At 40.0% G+C, this 24247-nt stretch overlaps 2 protein-coding genes across 3 annotated transcripts in view; one reads left to right on the top strand and one right to left on the bottom strand.

Moving 5' to 3' along the window:
• The window catches only part of MED12L (mediator complex subunit 12L), a 317933-nt gene that overhangs the window by 168943 nt on the left and 124743 nt on the right, over positions 1–24247 (bottom strand).
• Positions 1–24247, top strand: part of P2RY14 (purinergic receptor P2Y14) — a 50241-nt gene that overhangs the window by 19037 nt on the left and 6957 nt on the right. Inside the window, exon 1 of one of the 2 annotated variants that reach the window (XM_055321582.1) lies at positions 7622–7675. The exons of the other annotated variant lie outside the window; for it this stretch is intronic. The gene's annotated coding sequence lies outside the window, so the exon portion shown is untranslated. Of the gene's footprint in view, positions 1–7621; positions 7676–24247 lie in introns of those variants that run through there. 2 annotated transcript variants of the gene reach the window in all.

The raw sequence follows: 24247 nt of genomic DNA, 5'->3' as shown, positions 1-24247 counted from the left end.
GGAAGAGACTTCTAAGACCCAGAGAGGTAAAGTGCCCAAAGCTACACACCTACTGTGCGCCCAAACCAGTGTCCTAAGGCCATCTTCTCCAGGGACCTCAGTCTCAACGAATCACACATGCTGGCTCCGATATTCCCAGGACTCTGGGTCAACAAATGTTTCAAATGCCTGAACGAAAACTTTACAGCGGCAAGATCCTACAAATATTTAAACTAAATAAAACCTTGCAATTGGCATACAGCAGAAAAAGAATTAATGTTGTAGAATAAGAGCTCCAGAGAAAGAAGCTAGATAAACATGCCTTCCAGGCAAGGTCACTTAGAAACCACTCCAAACTTAACAGATCAAAAAGGTCTACATTCTCAATCATTTTCTTTTTAAAACCACACCATTTTCCTATTTCAGAAGTAGCTGTATCATGTGCAGTTTTACTTTGTTTTTTTGAAACTAAGTGCCTCTAAGAGAATGGTAAGCATCCTAACTCCTGGCAAACAGCACAGACTTCATATGTGGATTGATAAGTAATATCTGGTTTGGCAAATGCAAGAAATCATTTAGCAAATTCAAACATTGTGTTTTTCCCCTATGGTGGCCAACCCATTAAAAAATAGAAAAAAGAAAAAAAAATTTAAAGAAAAAAAAAAAAAAAGAACATTACACCTAAGCCACTTCCCACAAAAAGCCAGAATGGATTAATAACCAGTCAGCTGAACAAAATAATTAAAAAAAAAAAAAAAACAACTCATTCATATGAGCTTTTGTTTTTCTTACCTAATGAAAAATGTTTCCTGCCTCTCCTCGGCTTTAAAACAAGAGACTCATCTAGACATCAGGAAATAATCCATTAGCAGAGTAAGCAGCATAGTCTTTCCCTGCAGGGCAGCAGTCTAATGGGATTCCTGGCAATGGAGAGGCTTTAGGACCACACATTTTGTCTACACTAATTAAAAACAGTGGAACCCTAAAAATTTCTTGAGTTAGCAAGAGTGAAGAGGAGGGAGATAAAGGGGATTAAGAGATATAAACTTGCAGTTGTAAAATAAGTTACAGAGATGAGAAGTACAGCACGGGGAATACAGTCAATAATATCGTAATAACATTTGTACGCAAATGGGAGCGACGCTTAACATGACAAGCACTGAGTAATACACAGATTGTTGAATCACTATGTTGTACACCTGAAATTAATAGAACACTGTCGTCAACTAAACTTCAATTAAGAAAAACAGAAAGGGACAAAGGGACCCGTTGAGGAAAGGGGTGGGAAAGGAGACACCCAGCATCCTCGCCAAGGGCCTCAGAGAAGCCAGGCCACAGACTAAACCAACTCAGGGAGCCTTCTATCAGCTGGGCCTGTCTTTAAAGGTGTGAGCTCACCAGGTGGCTGCTTACTTCTGCCTGAGAGTGTGTTTGTAGTTCAGCAATACTTTTCCCAAGGTTACGAATGGCCATGCCATCTGAGAGAGTGTTCCTATAACCACGGTCACTGAACCCAGGATCCACTCTCAAATTTGGATCTTTCCTTTAGAAATCAGTGACATTTATTAGAGCTGCAAAGCAGAGCCCTCTGTTTTTACCATACAGTCAATGACAGTACATTTTCAAGAAAATTGTAAAGAAACAAGTAGCCTGTGATCACACTAATAAGAGCCCCTGCCATTTACGGCCCACCTATTTTGGCTGGGTGCTACGATAAGAAAATACACACTGCTTCATTTAACCTCTTCAGCAATTTTAATGCGGTACATGACACCAGACCCTTTTGGTCTAGATTTAGAGAAACTACGGAACTGGCCCAAGGTCTCCTGGTTGATCAGAGGCAGAGTTCTCTCGTGTACCCAAATTTAACTTTCTCCAAATACCGTTACGTGGGAAACTGCAAAGAATCACAGGTTAACTCTGACTCTGTGTCCACGCTGGACAAATTCCCTATGATTTCTATCTTATTTTGTCCTGAATGGAATGCTAGCCAAAGATGGTCAAAGGTTTCACGTCAGAGGCCAGCTCTGACGAACTGAGACCTCCAGGAAAGGACTGGAAGGCTGCAGGAAAAGGGGCAGTGTTCAGTTACAGACATCTGTGAAAGGCATTGGTGGCAGAGATGCTTGGCCACCGGCCAGTCACACCCCACATCCTGATGAGACATATCATGAAACCACCATGGACTTTGTCTCTACTCAGTGCTCATTATCTAGACATCCTCCCTTTTGAACATAAGTTTAGGTAGATATTTAAGTCATACTGTCACACATGAGGGTTACCAATTACTACAGTATACTAGATACCCCCTCATAGGATTTTTACCAACACAGGAGTCCCTGCCTTCCTCCCACATCCTGACAGTTATTTGTTAGTTTTTTTCCTCAGACTGCGTCTTCTTTCATGAACTTGGTCTCCTAACAGTCTCTTCAGCTCCGCCAGCCAAACCCTAGCCTTCCTATTTAGGATTCAGAAGCTTTTATGTTCTAAATGATTGCCTTTATTTTTAAACAAAACAAAACGAAGAGGCCTGCTTAGCAAATATGAAATAAGTCTTCTGGAAAAACTACAAAAAAAAAAAAACTACTGCAAGGTAAAGGATCAGAACTTAAGGCTTTTCAGAGCAGATAAGCTTCAACTAAAAGAATCAAAACATAGTTTTGGAAGGGGGTATATATTCTGTATGTGACTTTCCCAAGACAGCAGGAACTGCTGTTAAATAAGTTGCCAATGGGCACCTGGGTGGCTCAGTCGGTCGGTCAAGCATCCAACCCTTCCTTTCAGCTCAGGTCAGATCAAGCCATGCATTGGGCTCCACACTCTGCATAAGACTCTGTCTCCTGCCCCCCTGCTCGTGAGCATGTGCTTTCTCAAATTTAAAAAAAAAAAAAAAAAAAAAAAAAGCTGCCAAAAGCAAAATGCCTAAAATAACAAGATAGGTCTCTCCAGGGAAATATAACAAAAAATTACTAAGAACAAGGATTTTTCCACAGACATTTCTCCTGTTGAGTTATAATGCCACTAAGTATGTATCCAGTAAAAGTTGTATGCATTTATGCACACCTGGACTTTACATATTTCTCTAAATACAGCTATTGGCAAAAATACTTTTAAATGTATTCATGTTCGTACAGCTAAGAGCTGGACTAAATAAGGTTTGGCTCAAATTACAACATTGAAGTGATGAAGAGAGCTAATATTTACACAGCATGTTGACATAGCACGAGTAGCTGAAAACTGGACAATGGGCAGCCTGTACCATGAGGGAAGCCTGCCCTTGCTAGACCAATAGGGCATGAGTTCTCCTGGTCACCAGAGGAAGCTGGGGGATTGCAATCCCTTTCAAAGCGCCTCAGCCATAGATGACATTTACACAGTTCTCATATGAATATGTGATACCAAATTTATCTAGAGACTATGGACATAATTACCTGGGTGAGGAGAAGTGCTAAAGAGTAAGTAAGCTGAAACTTCATCTTCCAAACAAAGAAGTCAACAGATGTTACTAAAAGTCAAGATTCGTCATTTATGTAAAAATACAAGGGTTAAAAACTAAAAATGATGGCTACAAAGTGAAAAAGGTAGCCACTGAGGCGTAGGAAAACAGCAAGGGCTGTTGCTTTCTACTATAAGATTTATATAATGATTTCTCAGAGTACGTAAGTGCAGAACTTTGATAGGAATTTTAAATTAGTTTGACTTAAATCAATGCACACATACCTATGGAAAATGACGTCTAAATTGCTTAGGCTAGGACAAAAAAGAAGGAAAAATAATGGAAGTCCTCGTTGAACACATACAATCACCTTTTTATATCTAAAAGACTTTCCTTTATTCAGTGAGCTAGAGTCTTAGAAGGCGAGGTGTCTATGGATTGCTAAGCAAAAGGATAATAATGTGCTAAGCACAGAAAGCCGGCCTGGACAGCCTTGGCAATCTGGGGTGACAAAAGCTATAGAAAAATCACTTGCTCTCCTGGCTGACAGGTCTAATGACACCATGAATAACAGGCTCAGGGTACAGCATCAAAAGATACACTTTTCCCCAAACCAGGTGAGACAACCATCTGTGACACAGTACAAGGTCTGAGAGGTGGCCTCATCAGAATTCAAATTAAGCCATGCAGGGATTCAGAGAGGGGGTAATCACTCATTCATCGTTACTGGTAAGATAAGGCAAAGCTCCATAAACAGTGGAGTCTGAGCTGGGTTTTAAGGGATGCATAGGAGTTCAACAGGTAGTGACAGAAGATTGGACCTGTTCCAGGATGAGGAAATAGCCTAACAAAGGCCAGAGGTGAAAAAATCAAATAGATGGTGTGTTTGGAAATGGGACACGGTCCAAGCCACACGGAAATGCACATTACATGCTGGTCACTGCCTCAAGTGGAGAATGCAGGGAAGGGCGGGAGACTCCTGGGACAGTTCAGTGGCTTCTGGCAGAGTGCAAAACTATTGACATGATCAAATTAAATATAATAAAAAGGGGTATGCTTCTAAAATTAGATGGGGATATGCCCTCTGTGTTTGCTTAGGACAGATTTACATCCCAGACACTGATCTTTAGCTCATTATTCATGTCATGCTTGTCATGCCCCCAAATTTTCCCAAGTCCTTAGTTTTGTGTTAGCAAATTCCATCAATAGTTTTTCCTTATAATTCCCCAAGAATATGGAATTCATAAGACTTAAGAGATTTGGGTTTCAGGTACCTTCAGTTATTCCTTCAACTTATAAGTGGAATACCATTATAAATGGTCAAATTCTTAAAAAAAAAAAAAACATTTTGTTCCTTTGGCATTCTCACGTAGTAGATGTTCCCTTCAAAACTGCAATCATGGGGCACCACGGGTGGCTCAGTTAAGCATCTGGACTCTGGATTTTGGCTCAGGTCATGATCTCAGGGTCATAGGATTGAGCCCTCAGTGGGGCTCCACGCTCAGCAGGGAGTCTGCTTGAGATTCTCTCCCTCCACCCATCCCACTTGCACTCTAAATTGATGAATAATCTTTTAAAAAATAAAACAAATCTTTTTTTAAAAGATTGCAATCATAAATTGAGCCAACTTTCATCCACACAGCCCCAAATATTAGTTTTGGTTAAAATACACACATCTGATTCAAGGTTTCTATGTATCTGAACAAGCTGAAGCAATTATCAGACTACAAACAAACCTATTCCTACATATCAAATTGAATATTTATAAAATCAGTTCATTTTTTACATATAAATCGTAAGCCTTCAAAAATAAAAGCCTACTAACTTTTCCTCTGCCCTGTATCAATGTTTACAAGTCTCATTTTTGAAACACAAGTGTTACAAATAAATCTTAGAAGAAAAAGAAAATTAAGAAAGAGAGAAACATCTTTGCTTTTGGGTTCTTCTAATCCATGAGTAAAAATGGTAGGTGCTGAAGATACAAAACTGACAACATATGCACCTTCATCAGCTCCTGATCCAGGCGAGAGAAACAAAGAGAAGACAATTAAGGAGCACAGGTGAAGCACAGTTCTACCCCAAGGCCCTTTCAGTACCTGGCCAACAGAAAGTAATCAATAAATAAGTTGGCTGATTAGATGAACAGATGGATATAATAGGTTGATGGAAGGATTAATAATATTTTTGGGTAACAGTTAAGAGGATACGTTTACCAGCATGGCAAGCCAGTCACAACTTCTCAGAGGAAGAGTAGGCCAAATGGCATCCAGAAGTAGTGCTTCCACAGTGTAATAGTTAGGATAGGATGACTGGGTGGCTCAGTCGGTTAAGCAACTGCTTTAGGCTCAGGTGATGATCCTGGAGTCCCAGGATCAATCCCTGCATTCGGCTCCCTGCTTCTCCCTCTGCCCCTCACCCTCTCCTCATGCTCACTCACGCGCTGGCGCACGCGCTCTCTCAAATAAATAAACAAAATCTCTTATTAAAACAAAAAAAGAAATAGACAAATTTACTAAATAGTTAACATGTTAGCACATTTTAAAAATAAACACATGCAATGTAGAATCTCAAAGACATCTTTCCTTAGGATGAAGCCCAAACACTTAATTTTTAAGAGGACTCCATGTAAACAAAAATCAAATATAAATAGAGATGATGTGTGGTTATAATGAAAATTGACAAGTACCGAATAGCTGACATTTTTAAAATAGCTCAAACTTGGGATGACCCAGGAAAAAAAAAAGGAGAGAAGAGATATTCTGGGCAGAGAAAAAGGCGTAAGCCCAAGCAAGGAGGCAAGAACCATGAGGATCTACAGGGAGTTGAAACAAATGGGCAGGGCTGTAATGTAAAGCTGAAGGCGGGTAGTGGTAGATGAGAGCTAGATCTGCCAGGTTCAACAGGATGAATCTGCCTTGTAAGGTAACAAGAACCCACATAAAGCACATGGCTACGTTTATATTTTAGAGGGATCCCTCTCATGGATGAGTGGAGGGCAGAGTATGGAGAGTATGTTGGGGTAGGGAACACAGGTTTAGTGGGAATCATAAACAAGAAATATTTAGCTGTTAAAAAAAAATCATTGGGCTTTGGTGATTGGGTATGAGAAGATGAAATCACTGAAGGATAATTTGATGGTTTATACCTTGGGTGACTAATAGACAGTAATATCTAATAAAAGGGCTTAAGTGAGAGCTTTGAAGGGTTTTATTTTGTGTGATAATGATAATAAGCATGAGTGATAATGAGCATGCTATCCTAAGAGAAAGGGAAAGAAAGTGGTAAAATGAATAAAGTGGATGATACAAGCCCAAATCAGATGAGTTCAAAGTAGATACAGTGTATGAGACTCAGGCCCCCCTTCCTCCTGAGAGAGGTAGTATGATCGCATCAACCCAGAGTACTGTGTAAGAACAATGAATCCCAGCAACAATTTTTTTGAGGAAGGAATCCAGAAATTAGGAGTCAAACAGGGTGCCCAGAAACCAGATGTAAAAGAAGAGGGTAACATGAAGAAAGATTAGAGTCATAACAGCACCAGTTCAAGGTTGGGAATGTGTCAAGACAACAGCTAGAATATCAGGCACGATCAGCACACCCCTGGAACTGGGGCAAGGGTAGAGCGGTCAGGCACCCAAGGCTGAAGGAGATAACCTAGATTTTCAATCAAGACTCCTGATCCGCCTACCTGCACAGAGTGACAAACGTTCTGGTCTATTTTACTCTCCAACATTTCTCGATTTTTTCCAACAAGCTTCAAGGAGCTACTTGAAGCCATGTGAAGTACAATTTGAAAATACTTCCCAATAAACACAGAAGCTATTCTTACAACAGCTTCACAGGAAGAGGTCACAGCTAGGCATGGGAAATATCTAGCCTCCTGCTGGCTGGAGCTCTCACTTGCTCTATTGCTCTCCCCTTTCTCTCTGAACCCAGTTTCCTATCAGTTAGTGTTTGGTCAGGCCTTGATAATTTGTAACCATAAGCATAAATCACATCCAACTTATACAAGCGCTTGGTAGAGCAGGGCTCTGAAGAGGACTGGACATCTGTAGTATTTGACACTCGAGCCTTTGGCAAGATGTCAACATCTCACAGAGTACTTTAAACGTTTTGGTCTGAGAGCTAATGCAGCATTTCCCACTGGTCAACACGAGCAGCCCAAGCAGAGAGCAAAGTCTATTTCCCTCAACATCAGATGTTAGACTCAGTTGCTGATCCAATCTTGCCTACAGAGACGGGAAGAGACAGGAAAAACTGGTAAGTAAAAAAAGTCCATCCAATGCAGAGTTTATTTAAAGAATATTTGTGATTCCAATGTGAAGTGGCTGTCTGTGCTAGTGAGGTCATAAATTCTTTTTTTTTAATGATTAAATGATAAAGGGACAGATTTATAGGTGAGATTGGATTTTTCCAAGTTCAAATACTAAAATAAGTCCAATTAACTGTTCCCTGTCAATGTTCCTTTCAATTGCATGGGGCAGGATTTTCTTCCATGGGCTCATGCATCAGGCTTTAAGAAATCCCTATTTTTAAGAAATGTGTTACACTTACTGCTGGTAAAGCGTTAAGACAACGCTGTGTGTGTGGACAGTGGGTTAAAATCCGTTTGGGATACAGTAAGGAGCACCAACACAGCAGGGCTATGACATAATCCTCAGAGCGAGGGAGACCAATAAAGAACACAAATGCCAGAGAAAGGAAAAGGCAAAATAGTTTTGGTTTAAGAGCACAAATGGCCACGACTCTGCAAAAACTGAAACCAAAGGTAAAATACTTCATGCAAGGAAGCATTTAAAGTCTTCTCTGAAACCTAAACGACTGAGCTACTTGTATGGAATTAATGGTGAGTCACAACTGATTCTTAAAGGAAAGTCACATTAATTAAATAAGCCTCATAGCTGCTTTTTTAGTTTTTTTAATGTCTTAAATTTGGCTTTTCATATCTTTGATTCTTAACTTCTGATTTCTTCCTCTGAGACTTCACAAGTGTTTTAAGTATTTGGTGGGTTTTTTTGTTTGTTTGTTTGTTTAGTTTTAATTTGTGGATGGCAGGGACAAAGTACATAACCTGTGAAACTTATTTTTGTTTTTCTACAAACTGCAGAGTAAATTTCATAAAGTCTAGACTAACAGATAATTTTAAGGCTTACTTTGTGCTTAGAAGCCACTCAGGTATATTTCCCAGCCAAAAAGTTATTTAAGAGCCCCATGTATTGGAGAAATTGTGAAAACACAGTAAGTGAAAGAAGACAGACAGGATCATTCACCAACCACAAGCACCTCCCCACTCTGTTGGAGAAAATGTTTAAAAAAAAAAAAAAAAGCTCCCAAATTTAGTATTTTTAAAAAGTTATGAGCCTTCTTAACAAATGATTCTCTAAATGAAGAAACTTCAACCTCTTAAGTCTTAATTCATATTTATACTTACCAACTTTCTTACCAGTTTTCCCCACTTATAAATTTATCGAGATAAATCTCTCGATACAGCTGTAGTCGTCTTTCCATTCTAGAGGACTTTCCCTATCAGCCCTGCTCATTCTTCTTCACCTTTAGTGCTTCTTCAACACAAAACCTTTCTCAGCTGGTAGGGATTACCACGTGGAATCAAGATAGTCTCAGAAAAGAAATTTAAAAGTTTGCTTTGAAAATCATAACCAAGATCTAGGCTTGCTTACTTTTTGTCCATATGGTCCTATGATTACAACATAGCTAACACAACAAGCATAGATTTTTTTTATTATTAGTCGTTCACGTGTAATTTCACTAATAACTATTAGTGTATTAGCACTAATCATATGAAATTTCCATTTTTGTAGGTTAAAAAAACAGCCAAATGTTAGCAACTTTATATGACTCAATCTAATAAAGGAAAAGAGACACAGTCTCAAAAGGCAGCACCAGAAGTCAAGGGGTGAGGAGAAAACCATTAATGCTGTTTTATACAATTTTTATATGACAGTGAGATCCAGGACTTCTAATGAATAATTCCAAGTGATGAATCCCCTTAGATACAGCCCTCTGCTTTTAAAGCCTTTGCACAGATATTATCAAAATTGGATGTTTCCAGCAGCCAAATTACACTGGGAAATGTTTTCTATTGTTGGCTCTGTTTTACCAGTTAGGAAGCTAGAGTCGAGGAAGGTTCATTGATTCGAACATGTTAACACAGCTAATAAAGGCCAATGATGAGACTTAAAGGAAAAAGCTATCTGGCTCAAATTTAGTGCTCTCTCACCTACTCCATCTCTCTCTGATCTAATGAGATGAATGAGTCCAATAAAAAGTGTAATTTATACATACACACAAGTTGGAGATGCAAGTGTACAGGATGGCTCTGCTTCTTAACTTGTTTGCACAACAGTAGCAAAAATCACATTGCATAAAACAGTCAATATTATGGGGACTCAGATTTTTATATAGGCAATTTTATATGGTAGAAAAAGCAGGCCCTTTGCAGCGAAACAGGTGCATTTGAATCTGCTGTGACCTTGAGCTACGTTTGTTTCTTAGCTCTTTTGTCTCTATGATCTTCCTCTGTTCCATAACCCATAAAACATCACGATAAAGCTATCACCACAAAGAGCTGCTAAGACACTAATGGAGACATGTTAGTGTCTGACACGCAGCAGGTCTTCAATAAAAATAGAATTCTCTCCCCCATCCTTGCTAATAACTATGTCAGAGATAGTACTGGCAAGATTAAAACCTCACAGGAAATTTCTTGAGTTAGTATCTGATACTCACAGGGCCAAACAAGAAATCGCAAAATAAAGGAACACAAATACTTCTCCCCAACTCACCTCCTATCATTTCAACAGAAAATTGGGTATTGTGCGGACACACAAGTAGCAAGTAAGTATTCCATCAACATAGATCCACTGAACACCAACTACGACGAGTGACGTACACTGTAAATAAGCAGGTCAGTCTTTTCCAGGCTGGACCAGTGAGCCTGACACCTAAAGACGTGGCAATTGGGAGCCCAGGACCCTGTACCCCATATATGGTAGTCCTATACAGAGAGAGCTGGGAAAAAGATATGAGGGTTATTATTTACTTAATTCACATGTTTCATGGGTGGATGAATAACTAAACAGACAACCTTACCAAAACACTCAAGAAAAGAATGAAATCAAAGATATCTGATCTGTGGGAGTTACAAAGATAGATTGGGACATTTTACAGATTTTTAAAATTTAATTATTCTAGTGTCCTTTTCTGGTATTTATAGACAGCCCACACACTGTCCACAACCATATAAATTAAGGCCTGACGTCAAAATAAACAAACTAATCCCAAAAATCTTTATTAGAAAATATAGTAAAATATATTTTAACCAGGAATTCTCAAACTTTTGGTGTCAAGATCTATTTCACAATACTCAGAAGCCTGAAGAGCTTCATTTCTGTAAGTTATATCTAGCCATTTTTAAAGGTTTATTATTATTATTATATTATTATTATTATTATTCATGAGAGACAGAGAGAGAGAGGCAGAGTCACAGGCAGAGGGAGAAGCAGGCTCCATGCAGGAAGCCCGATGTGGGACTCGATCCTGGGTCTCCCTCCAGGATCACGTCCTGAGCTGAAGGCAGGCACCAAACCGCTGAGCCACCCAGGGATTCCCCTATCTAGCCGTTTTTAATATATTAGATATTAAAATTATTAAATCTGTAATTTTTTTAAATGGTGCCAAATGTTAACATGAATAGTACATTTTTATGAAAGATAATTTTCAAAACAAGGTTTAATTAGAAAAATTACATTCTATAGTTTTGCATCTCTCTTTAACATCTGGACTAAGAGTCTCATATTCACTCCTGTATTTGACCAGTTTCAAAATGTAGTTTTAATTAAAGCATATTAAAGCGATGCCTGGATAGCTCTGCAGTTGAGCATCTGCCTTCACCTCGGGTCCTGATCCCACGGCCCCAGGATCGAATCCCATACCAGGCTCCCTGCGTGGAGCCTGCTTCTCCCTCTGCCTGTATCTCTGCCTCTCTCTGTGTGTCTCTCATGAATAAGTTAAATCTTTAAAAAAAAAGGGGGGTGGGGCATTTTAAAGAAAATCTAGTCTCACACAGATATGTAATAGGAAAAGGAAGAAGTGTTTTAATAGCCTTCTGGATTGTTTTGTTTTTGTTTTTTTTTTTTTGGCACCACACCAAAACAAATGTAGTGCTTCCTTAAAGGTTATTCACCATGTAGAAACTAAATCCTCATCAATGAATATTCTTCTTACATTAAGATCTTTTAGTGTAACTTAGTCTTTGAATAAACCTTTGACCTGTGCTAGGTTTTATAACATCATAAAATCATTGATCATTTGGAGATGTATACTCATGTGGAAATATACTCTTCATTATATAAAATCAAAAAATGGTATTAATATTGGCACTGATCCCTAAGTACCGGAAAGTGCTATTTGTTTTCCTTGATGAAGGCTCACTTCATCCATTTTTGAGAAAATGTCTGCCAAATACCCCAGTCTGAATTACTATAATTTGTAGATCATGTTTTCAAGTGAAAATGATGTTCCGGGAAAAAGCATCTGATTCATCTCACTTCTCAATCACTCCAGCGTTGTTGCTCTAGACAACAATCATATCTGGCAGGAGCTTTAGGAACAATTACTATGCTGTAATGCAAAATATTTAAAAGACACATATTTAAAGAGTAAGATCTAACCAAATTAACAATACGCATTCTTTCATCAGGGACACCTTAACGTGGCCTTTTCTTTTACTGAGAATGCACAGCAGTAAGCTATGCATTGACTATAGGACAGATGTGTACCTGGCCTTGACTGGTGAAGTCCCGGTAGGTTTGTTTTATAAACCATAGCTTTTGCACTTTTCATACAAATGGCAGCACAATAAGTGAAAAAGGCATATAACGTGTTACTATTCTTTGGAAGATGGGCTGACATCAAATGCCCCTCTGAAAGGGTATCAAGGATCCCAATGGTCCTAACAGATCATATTGTGAGAACTTTTATTTTAGCCTTTGAGATAGAAAAAAAATTTTTTTGATACAAAAAACATTAACTTAAAAAAAAGTAATTTGACTATATTAAAATCAGTAACTTTTGTTTATCAAAATAAGTCTTTAAACATGAAAAGACAAGTTAACAATCTGAGAAATGCATTTCACCAGATATAAACCCAACAAAAGCAGACATCAACAATATTTGAAGAATTTTTACAAATCAACGACAGCATAAACCACCCAAAAGAAAAATGAGAGGGTATGACTGGATATTTCATGGAAATAACTGATTATCATATGAAGAGATGTCCGTAACATCAGTTATGGAAATGCCAATCAAGGCCACAATATAGTATCATGTCACAAACAAAACTTTAAAAAACTTGAGAATATGAAATGTTGAAGGGGATAAGTAAGCACAGGATCATTACACATTATTGGTAAGAGTATAAACTGGTGCAACCACGTTGGAACATAGTTTGGCACTGTTTGCATTAATGTTCATATATTCTATGAATTGACGCTTTAACTTCTAGATTTTTACCTACAAGAAAAAGTTTCCCATGTCCATCAAGAGGCAATAGGGATGTACATCTCAGAATAGTTTACACGGGCAAAAACCTGGAAACACCCCAAACACAGGAAATTTAGCGAATAAACTGAAAACGGTCAGACAATAGAATGTGACAGTCATCAAGACAAAGGAATTAAAGCAACACTCAATAACATGGATGATATGTGGTATGATGCAGTTAACTCGCTAACACATCACATGTGGCCTTTTAAAACATCATAATTTCATACACATACATACTACAGATACACTCACTTCTAGGAACACATACAGATGTTACAGAACTCTATAAAACAAGGCAAGCAGGAGAATGAAGAGCACAGGATTCACGGTACATGATGAACAGAGATGGCATGTGGGAAGGAGGACAGAGCATGCAGCAACACGTAGCTTATGACTGTCTTGCCTTTTGTTTCGGTTATCGAGTTTAAGGAAAATTAGTAACATGATTAAAAATAATAGAATTAACTTTTTAAAGTCAAACTTGCATCAACTTTGCAATAAGAATATTTCATAAGATCATGGTTGATCCAACTTTATGCACCAAAGATTTTAAAAGATACCTATACATTTTAACCTATAGCACGGATAGAAATCGTAAAACTCTGGAGGTTCTAAACAGACTCATCCTTTGACAGGTAAATCAACTCCTTAATTTGACCAAAACTGTACAGACAGATTCACTCATATATCCACTAAGTATATGCCAGACACTAATTTAGCAGTGAGCAAGAGAAGTAAGTTCGGTTCTTATGAAAATAATGAAGTCCTTTAAGGGAATGATGGAGACAAGAAGTTGAAAAATAAGTATGACTTTTTTTCTATATTTTATTTCTTTATTCATGAAAGAGAGGGAGAGAGAGAGAGAGAGGGAGAGGGAGGGAGAGAGAGAGAGAGAGAGAGAGAGGCAGAGACACAGGCAGAGGGAGAAGCAGGCTCCATGCAGGGAGCCCGGTGTGGGACTCGATCCCGGGTCTCCAGGATCACGCCCTGGGCTGAAGACGGCGCTAAACCGCTGAGCCACCCGGGCTGCCCAAAATAAGTATGACTTTAAATAATGAAGACCGCTATGAAGAAAATAAAACCTGATGAGGGTTTGGAGGGGGCTGAGTGGAAGCCTGGCTGTGTCAGGTGTCGTGAAGACAGAGGGCCTCTCTGAGCAGGTGATGTTTTAACGCAGCCCAACCCGAGGCAGACACTCAGATGCCAGGGCTCCAAGTACCTCTGCTGGTGTGTTTTAGATCTTTATACAACTGGGCTTCAGCATCCCTGTGGTGACAACGTGAAAGCAAATTCCCCTGGATAGTCCTGTTAGTCCTACACGGTCCTTGACAAAACTCAGGTGGTAACGTCTGCGGACCGCTGCCAAAAGCCCTCACCAGTTTACAAGGGGCCAGAAGCCTTTCAGGATTTATTGGGATGGGGGGAAAAAACATGTACCTGGCTCAAAGCTTTGCTGGGCTCAGGTGGCAGACAAGGAAAAGCTCAAGGGGACAGCCAGGCAGCTGAGCATTTGCTTTTATTTCAATTTTTGTTCACTATATGATGAATATTGGTTTACTGGACAAAGGCACCAAACAGCTGCTTGTTTTGCCTGCCCCAGACCCCCCACCCCATACACACCAACACAGCGGCACTTTTTCACAGGCTAATCATGTCAGTGGCATTCAAGGGACAGAAGAAAGCTTGCCAGCCCTGTTGCTGCTGCGGGCTGGGCAGACTTATGGTATAGGTAAGGGTCACACAGCTGGGGAGAGGCCTGTTCTCCACCAGATGAGCACAAGCCAACCCTGGCTGAGCAGCCTGGGAGCAGGATCAGCTATAATGAAGTCATACTGACGTCATATCTGCCAGGCGTCTCCCAGCCACCTCCTAAAGGGGAGGCCTAAAACCAAGGCAAGACCAGACAGGTTAAAAGCTCCAGTCAGTGAGGGCTTGGGAGGGAGCTTGGGTTCTCGGCGCACGTGCTCTGCTTTCTATCCCAGGAACTTGCTCAAGCCACTAAGCTCCCTTCACCTGCTTTCTTCCTGGGCAACATAAGGATGTTCTGGGTCATTCATTACAAAATTTACACAAGTCCTCCTGTGAACCATTTGCCAGGTCAGGTGAAAATACAGAGCTCTCTCTCCATGCAGAACAGACAAGCCAACAAAAACATGTCTTTCCAACAGGAAACAATACTCCCTAGCAGCTAAGGCTTTAGAATGACCTAGATTCAAATCTGAGGTCCACAACATACTCGTTGTGACATCGCACACAATTTATTCAAGCTCTCTAGACTTGAGTTTCCTCAACTATAAAGTGGAGTTACTTTATTTATCAGAACTAGAAGAGGATTTATTTAAATTTGCATAGCTGTAGTTTGTTCATTTTCACTGCTGCATAAAATTTCACCCATTTTTTTTCTTTTACCCGTTTCTCCTGCCAATAATCCTTTGAGCTAATGCCCACGTTTTTGCTACTATCACTGTTTCTATGAGCATCCTTATACTTGTCCCTTGGTATGCTTCTGTAAGAGATTTCTAGGGCATATACCTAGGAATTAAAATGCTTATTAGTTACAGGGTGAGTGAATGTTCATCTTTTTCCAAATACTTCCTTTTCTAAAATGGTAAACTTTAGAATCATATGCTGAGCTGAGGATTTTTAAAAAGTCCTGGAAGACTACATACAGCATGAACAATTTTATAATGGAATATATGTGCATATGGATTAAAATCATTTGTTTTAAAAGGGCAGATATGAAAAACAAAACTCAAGACAGGGTTACATCTGGGCAGAAAGAGGCAGACGGCCAGGGAGAAGGACAGAGGGAGATGCAGGGGGACTGGCGGGGTCCTGGCTCTCAGGTCGGCGCTGTTTTCTGTTTACTGTGCTCACCTTAGGTTACATAAATTCTTTTCAACATATAGACTCTTCATGAAAAAGAAGAAACGGTTTTAAAAGCAATTAGCACTGCCTCTGTTGGGTACAAGGTAAAGTTCCCAGTGAATGGCAATTATTGCTATAAAATGTGAGGAGTCAGAAAGGGAAGACAAGACACAGTGACAGCCCAGCACAGGCAGTGACTAGCTCAGTGATGGAAAAGCTCTCCCCTGTGGAGGTGGAGCAACCTGGCTCCTCGGCATCCAGGACTGTGAGTGACCCAGAACTGCAGATGACAGAGGTGCACGGTGCGGAGAGGAAGGGGATGGGCAACCCAGGCTCCAGAAGCAACAGATGCTGAGCTCCTAGTGGGCAGGATGGATCCGCAGCGCCAACAACACTGCCTGATAATAAGCACCCACGGAATATGTGGACGGACAAATGGCAAAGTTCTCTCTGTTGATGATGCTTTTAAACAGTGTTCTAAACGGAGATTATTTTGGCTCGAAAGAGAAGGGAAGATGGCAAAGAATAAAATAAGATAAACCAATTTAAGGATAGGCAGCGAAGCTCCCCAAGGTGACTGAGAACAAATAAGCAGGGTAACAAGTCTAAGGGACTGTCAGGCCTCTGCTGTATGTCAGGTACTGAGCTCAGGACTTGTCTCAAAACACATGCATAGAATATGTGCATTTACACATATACATACACGTGTATGCACATATCCTGTGATATATATATATAATATTATATGTAATATAATACATATATCACCCCCCAAAATACAATACACAAACATATGCATGCGCACGTGCACACACACACACATTTACTTTCTTCTCCTGATCCATTTTGAAAATGGTGGTGAAAGCAATTATGTCCTGTCCGTCCTAAATACTTTAGCATCCATCTCTGAAGAATAAGAATATTCCCCAACTTAACCATACCACTGACACTAGAAAGATGAATTCAATAATACCATCTAACACAGAGCCTGTATTCAGATTTCATAACTGTCTCAAAATAATTCCTAGAGTTCTATCCACTATCCCTCACCACCACCACCACCACCACCACCACCACCACCACCACCCACCAATCACAGTCACACACTGTTATTTCTCTTTGGCCTCTTTTGATCTAGAATCACTTCCTCCCACCCCTTCACATTTGTTCTCTTTTCAGGACACAGATTTTTTTTTTTTTGAGAGTCCAGCCTGGTTGCTTTACAGAACGATCCACATTCTGAATCTGTCCAATTATTCAACAATGATTAGCTTTTTGATAAGGTACGTTGTATACAACTAATTGAATCATATCTGGAGGCACGAAGTTACCCCATTTGGCCTAAGTTTGATCATTCAGTGACTGCCAGATATCCCTGCTGAAAAGGTACCATTTGTTCTGTAGTATTCCAAATGGCCAGAGAGTGATACTTTTAGACTGGAATATCCTGTTCTTCCACAACCTTTCACAGACTGGCGGCTTTTCGTACCCACTGAAAACTGCAGCCTCGTTACACTGAGGTTGCAAAATGGTCACTTGCTAATTCTATCCTTCATTCTACATTTTCTGACTAGTCTTCTGTAAAGAAGAGCTTCCCCCTGTCTGCATCTTCTTTTTCAGTCCCTATTCTTGTTTTGGGTTTTTTTGTTTTGTTTTGTTCTCTTTATTTTAGAGGGAGAGGAACTGGAGGCGGGATCAGAAGGAGAGAGAAACTCAAGCACACTCCTTGCTGAGTGCAGAGCGGGACGTAAACCTCACGACCCTGAGATCACAACCTGAGCCAAAAACCAAGAGTTGGATGCTTAAACAACTGTGCCACCCAGGCGCCCCAATCCCTTTTCTAAATATCACAATCAACTCCTGAATTTGGTTTATTTTTCAAGTACTTAAATCTCTTATTGTCATTCTTGTTGATATTCAAACTGTCAAATTTAGAAGTGCCTCCAAGGCAGCTCCCATGTCCTTTTTCTACATTTCTCTTTGGGCTGAGCACTTCCTTGCTTTTTGCCCACAAGGTTTATCTCAACTTACTCTGTACTTTCCCTGTGCCTTACTAAAATCAGTCATTTCTCCAAGAAGCCCTCGTTCCTTTTAGTGGGCAGTGATATTAAGAAACAAGATGAGCTCACTGGAAATCAGTATTTCTTCACCTATTTAGGGTTTTTACTCTGTTATATAAGGATGGAAAAGGCTTGAGCAAATTTATAGCTACTGGGCTGTCATGACCTCTAGACCTACATGTTTCTATTAAGGACTTGTGTAGGTTTATTTATTGCAGGGAAATCTCTTCTAGGCAGAGAGAGTACTTGAAAATACAAGAGGAAAGCAATAATGTATAAAAGATTAGAAGGAAGTCCAGAGTAGGCTGCATTTAAAAAAAAATAATAGTAATAAAAGCATGGAGTAAAACTAAACCAGTCCTGGTACAGGTATGTCATGAGCATAAAACTGCAATGGAGCACTTGTTAGCTGGTTATTATCATTTTCTCACAGACAGACATTACAGCTGAGGCAATAATGAAATGCCATCTCATCACTCTCGTGGAGCATGGCAAGACGTAAGATAATGTACTTGACTGATTCGTATTGACATCCATTGTAAAAGTGAAATCATGACAAATGGAATGTTCTGTAAAGGACACATTCGATAATGAACCCCAACCTGTGGACCTAGGGCTCAAAAAAAGGAAAGGTCTTTCATTTTAATGTACTGTGAGCACCATCTTTAAGCTACACAAAACTCCATCTTTCACATTTAAATTCCACTCATTTGGAAATGCATGTAGTTGCTTCATTTGGAAATGCATGTAGTTGCTTATCACTTGTTGTGTTAATAAAGTACAAATTCATTTACAGAATTGCATAACTCAAGTGACTGTCACAATAGATTTCATAAAAATCAAACTTCCCACCATGGAGGAAGTACATCAAAGGTTAGGTTTTCAAATGTATCACTTTTCTGCAGTATTCCCACTCCCACCTAAAGTCCTAAATATTTATATTCTTTTGCTTGGACTATGTAACGCTGACTCTTGCACAAACATACAGGTGGCTGATATTTAGCTAAGTAGCTTAAAGTGTAGGTTTCCCAGAAATGAAAATTTCTCCCCAACCCCATAGCAAAAGGATATGCATTAGTGCCCTTAGCCCCAAGATCTGAAGATCTGAGTAATGCATGCCTAACTGAGAAATACAAACATCATCTCAGAGAGGCAAAAAGAGGTCAGAGATTCATTTCCTTTCCTGGCCCAAGGGAATAGAACCACGTATTTAAAAGCACTGCTGCAGAACATGCTGGAAAAAAAAGTCAGGAATCCACGTAGCTCATTCTAATTCCAGACATAGAGAGGAATCAGTTCCCAAAACTCTGAAGACCTGGAGTTTCATAGCTTTACGTCACTTTCATCAACAACTCAGGCTTGTGTGGATTGCTGAGGAGGACCGTGCAACACTTTGGACTCCCCATCACTGAGGGCCACTCCTGTGACTAGAAAAGAGTGATCATAGGAAGCACAGCCTTCCCCCTTCTCCCCAACCCAAGTACTTTTAGGCCAGATACCAAGGAGGCTCTGAGCACTCAGCCAAAGATACACCTTGCCCCTTGAAGCCCTCATTTCAGTGCAGAACATCAACCTGAAATAACTGCAGGGAAGTAAGGGAAAGTGTGTGGGAGCCTGACCCAGGGGAAGTCCTGGGCAGATTGAGAGTCCCAGAGACATGTGATTATTCTATTGTCAGCTGAGTCACTCCATGAACCCTCACTGTTCCCTCTGAGTCACGCATTGCCAGGCACCAGGTATCTGCTTCTTACAGGAAGAGGAACCCTCTGAGGCAGCAAGGAATACCCCTTCATTTTAGAGATGTAAAAACTGAAACACAGAGGCACTTAGGAACCCACAGCCATTAAGTAATTATGCCATGTTTCTAACCAAGGTCCGCTGCATCCAACATGCTTTTAATCACTATCCTGCACTGCCTGCCTATTATTCCAACAGAGGAGCAGAGAAAGCCCACTTCACATTCTGAGACCTAAGGATTTGAATTACTTACTACTGATGAGTCACTCAATATGCAGTTAAGATTTAGCAACCGTAAGTAAGAGAGCTGACTAAATTCTCTTCATATATCAAAATAATCAACTATACCTACCATGAAGGGGGCTATCCCAGTGGTTCTCAACTCAGGTACACTTAGAAATGTCTGTACACATTTCTTTGTAGTCATAAATCATGGGGTGCTACTGGCACCTAGTGGATAGAGGCCAGGGATGCAGCTAAAAATCTTCCAAAGCACAAGACAGCCCACCCACAAAGAGCTGAAATTCAAAAAAAAAAAAAAAAAAAAAAGTCAACAGTGCCAAGGTTGATAAATCCTAGGCCATGACAAAGAGTGTACGTGCAAAATCCTCACTGATCCATCCTGACAATCCAGACGCAGTTTCCACTATAGAGGCAGTAATGGGTGGCTATTTTCATGGCTCCTAAAAGTTTGGCGCCTGTGCTCCACTTCACCTTCCTCTAGCAGCTCCCATAATCTGCTAAGACGTGAAGACAGATCTCTGAGTTCATGGATGTGCCAGTCTTGAACTTGGCTGCCAGTTCTAAGGATTTTAAGGGAAGTGGTTAGAATTAACAGTAAAAACTAGATTTAGGTATTATCAGTTTATTAATTATGCTAACCCACTGCCCGTTATCACATATGACTGAAGACTGGCTCTATCTGTAGCAGAAAGACACAGATTTACAATTGTCATGAGTTTTAGTCTGTGACAAGAGAGGCCCTGGAAGAAAGCTTGGCAGTCAAGATAGAGCTGAGCTTATGTATAGAAGAAGATTCCAGATAACTGCAATTCAGCCTAAGAAGAGCATGCAGACATTTCTAATGTGACAAATAATTAGCACAGCTCCTCATCTGAAGCATGTAACCACAGTATTCATCCAAGTATGTCAAACTGAAGCTTGTTTCTCAGACTCTAACTGAAGTGAGGTCAGTGGGCCACAGTGGCCAGGAATTAGGAGGATCGAGTCAGGTATAATCAAGACCTCATGTCTACTACAAGAGAAAACTGGCAAAAGGCAACAAACAGGAACAAGCAAAGCCCTCCTCAGGCCAAGGACCCTGGGGGAGTCCTTGGTGGCATCCAAACCATATGCAGCAGACCTAGGTTGCCCCCAGCAGCACAGTTACCACCGCTTACTGATTAATGTCATTTTTTCTTTTTTTTTTTTTTTAAGATTTAATTTATTTATTCATGAGAGAGGCAGAGAGAAAGAGAGAGGCAGAGGGAGAAGCAGGCTCCATGCAGGGAGCCCAATGCGGGACTCGATCCCTGGTCTCCAGGATCACACCCTGAGCTGAAGACAGATGCTCAACCACTGAGCCACCCAGGTGTCCCACAGTCATTGTTTTAATCACCATAATGAATGGTCCAATTCTATTCAGCACATCGGTGCAGAAGACAGAAAGCAGAGTTAAAACTCAAAACTCAACACAGTCATTTTTAAACACTTTCAGAAATTGGGAAAGAAACTGCAGGTTTCTCCATGCTGTGGTACCTGGAGGCTAATGGAACAACTGGAGGTAGACCTTCCTCCTTCCCTGCAGATCTTCCATACCTAGATAAAAAGCAGGACTCACACTCACAAACTCAATACACCCACGTGTGCCTGCCCTCAAACATACACACACACACCCCACTGGCAAAGTGACTCCTAAACACAAGACTCCAGAAACCCGTAACTAACACCATACTTAATGAAGAGAAACTGAAAACTCTTCCTCTAAGATCAGGAACAAGACAAGGATGTCTACTCTCACCACTTTTATTCAATATAGTACTGGATGTGTTAGAGCATTCAGACAAGACATAAAAGACATCCAAATTGATCCAACTGATCCATCCAAATTGATAAGAAGTAGAACTTTTACCATTGACAGATGATGTGACGCTATAAAAAAAAAAAAAAAACCCTAAAGACTCCACCAAAAAAAAAAAAAAAAGATTAAAATAAATGAATTCAGTAAAGCCCTATGTGGTGCTCGATCCCGTTACGGGATCACGACCTGAGCCAAAGGCAGACACTCAACCACTGAGCCACCCAGGCACCCGTAGCAACATTTTTCTAAATATGTCTCCTCAGTCAAGGGAAACAAAAGCAACAATAAATTATTGGGACTATACCAAAATAAAAAGCTTTTGTGTGGCAAAAGAAACCATCAGAAAATTGAAAAGGCAACCTACTGAATGGGAAAAGGTATTCTGCAAGTGATATATCCAAAAAGGGATTAGTATCCAATATCATGTAAAACTTAGGCAACACCAAAACAAAATACTTTGATTTAAAACTGGGCAGAGGATTGAATAGACATTTTTTCCAAAGAAGAAATATAGGTGGCTAACAGGCATGAAAAGATGCTCAACATCACTGATCATCGGGGAAATGCACATCAAAAGCACAATTAGATGGCTCTCAGAATGGCCACTGAAAAGACTGACAGCCCAGCAGAAAATGGGTTTCTGAGAAGCAAAGGGAGGAACAGTCGGTCACAGAGAAAACACAGTAACTTTTATGAAATAAACTAGCATGCTTCTAATGATTTCTCCCCAAAAGCATCTAAGACCTAGGAGCAGAGGACACTGTTACCTACACCAACGAATCACAATAATGGGGGGAAAACCAGGACAAAGACTCAAGGTGGAAGACATTCTAAAATATTCAACTGACCAGGGAATAAGAAAGACAAGAAGCCTGGGAAAGGATACTTCTGAAGAGTAGAAAATATTTTTTTAAATACAAAACATCTTATAAAGTATTTAGTAACATAAAAACTATGAAACATGACTACAAGACTGAATAAGCAGCTATTCATTAATCCCTTCTCTTCTACTCATTCTAACATCTTCGGAGACCATCTAAGATAGAACATATTGGGCACCAAAGGTTAAAAAAAAAGTCATACATTAGGGCAAGAGAAAAAAACCACAATACTAAGAAAATGGCTTTAATAAATTTAGAAATGTTCACAATGATAACACATCTTTTTTTTTTTTTTTTTGAGAGAGAGAGAGAGAGAGAAACAGCATGCATGCGAGCAGGACGTAGGGACAGAGGAAGAGGGAAAGAGAACCTTCAGGAGGCTCCACACCCAGTTCGGGGCTCAATCCCAGGACAATGAGATCATGACCTGAGCTTAACTGACGGAGCCACCCAGGCACCACTGACTATTTCTATTGACATAAAAATCATCTAGAAAACAAATATTTATGTCATGTGAAAACATCTGAGGCACGCTGGCTTTCAAGCTTTTGATGTTTAGATGGTAAGGAGGGGGGAGGAAATAACAGAGGATTACTTTGTAAGAAATGAACAAAGAACAGAAAGATGATGCTCATCATAGGTAAGTGGGTGCTGATAGAGTAACTGGGAAGCAATCCATTCTCCATATGCATTTTTTCTAATTACAAGAATTTTAAATATACAAAACTAACGGTACACAAACCAATGCTGTTAACACCAATGCACCCAAGTACCCAGTGTTAATTGATAATAACATTTATGTATGGTTGTTTTAGAGTTTAAGACATGAAATGCCATATATATAGCTAAAGCCCAACTATCCTAAGCCATCCCTTGCTCCTCTTCCCCTCCCCAGGCGTGAGCCTTGTCCTGAAGTCAGGACCAGAACATAATCACTACAGCTGTGAATCACATACAATATTCCTCCACAGAGCTTAATCTCTTTGTTTTGTTTCTAAAGAGAACTTCATGACCTTTTATATGAATATTCTAAGTAAATATAAGATGTTCTTTATCACTTGTTCTCAAGTAGATGTCTATATTGTGATGAAATCTGTAATGGATAAATTCTAAGAAAGATCTTTGATTTCAAGGTTACCCAAAAGCAATTTTGTTCCTACCTAGAGTTCCAACTACAGAAAAGAAAATCAAATGGTTAACCCTCCTCATCAAATATTTATTAAATGTCTTCTCTGTACAGGGTTTGGGGGAAAAAAAATGCTAAAGAGAGGTCATTGGGCTAGCAGCATGAGCATCACACCCAACTTCAGACCTGTGGAATTGGTCTTCCCGTTAGCATGATCTCCAGATGACACACCTGCACACTGAAGTTTCAGAAGTACTGGTTTGAAGAATTCAGAAAGGTGACAACATAGACCAAGGCAGAGCGAAATCTAACCACCATTCTGCCAAACTCACCCTCTTCCTATCAGACAATATGGCTCTGGGGACTTCTCTCTGCAAAGTCCATGCATCATCAGTCCCATTAGACTGGTGGCTATCAACCAAGGCAGACTGTGCCTCCCAGGGGACACTTGGCAATGTCTGGAAACATTTTTGTTGCAACCCAGGGTGACAGGTGCTAGTGGCATCTAGTAAA

This window comes from Nyctereutes procyonoides, unplaced genomic scaffold, assembly GCF_905146905.1.
Source record: "Nyctereutes procyonoides isolate TBG_1078 unplaced genomic scaffold, NYPRO_anot_genome, whole genome shotgun sequence".
In the NCBI taxonomy this organism is placed as follows: domain Eukaryota; kingdom Metazoa; phylum Chordata; class Mammalia; order Carnivora; family Canidae; genus Nyctereutes; species Nyctereutes procyonoides.
The sequence above is the reverse complement of the archived record's forward strand: the minus strand, read 5'-3'. Positions and strand labels throughout refer to the sequence as shown.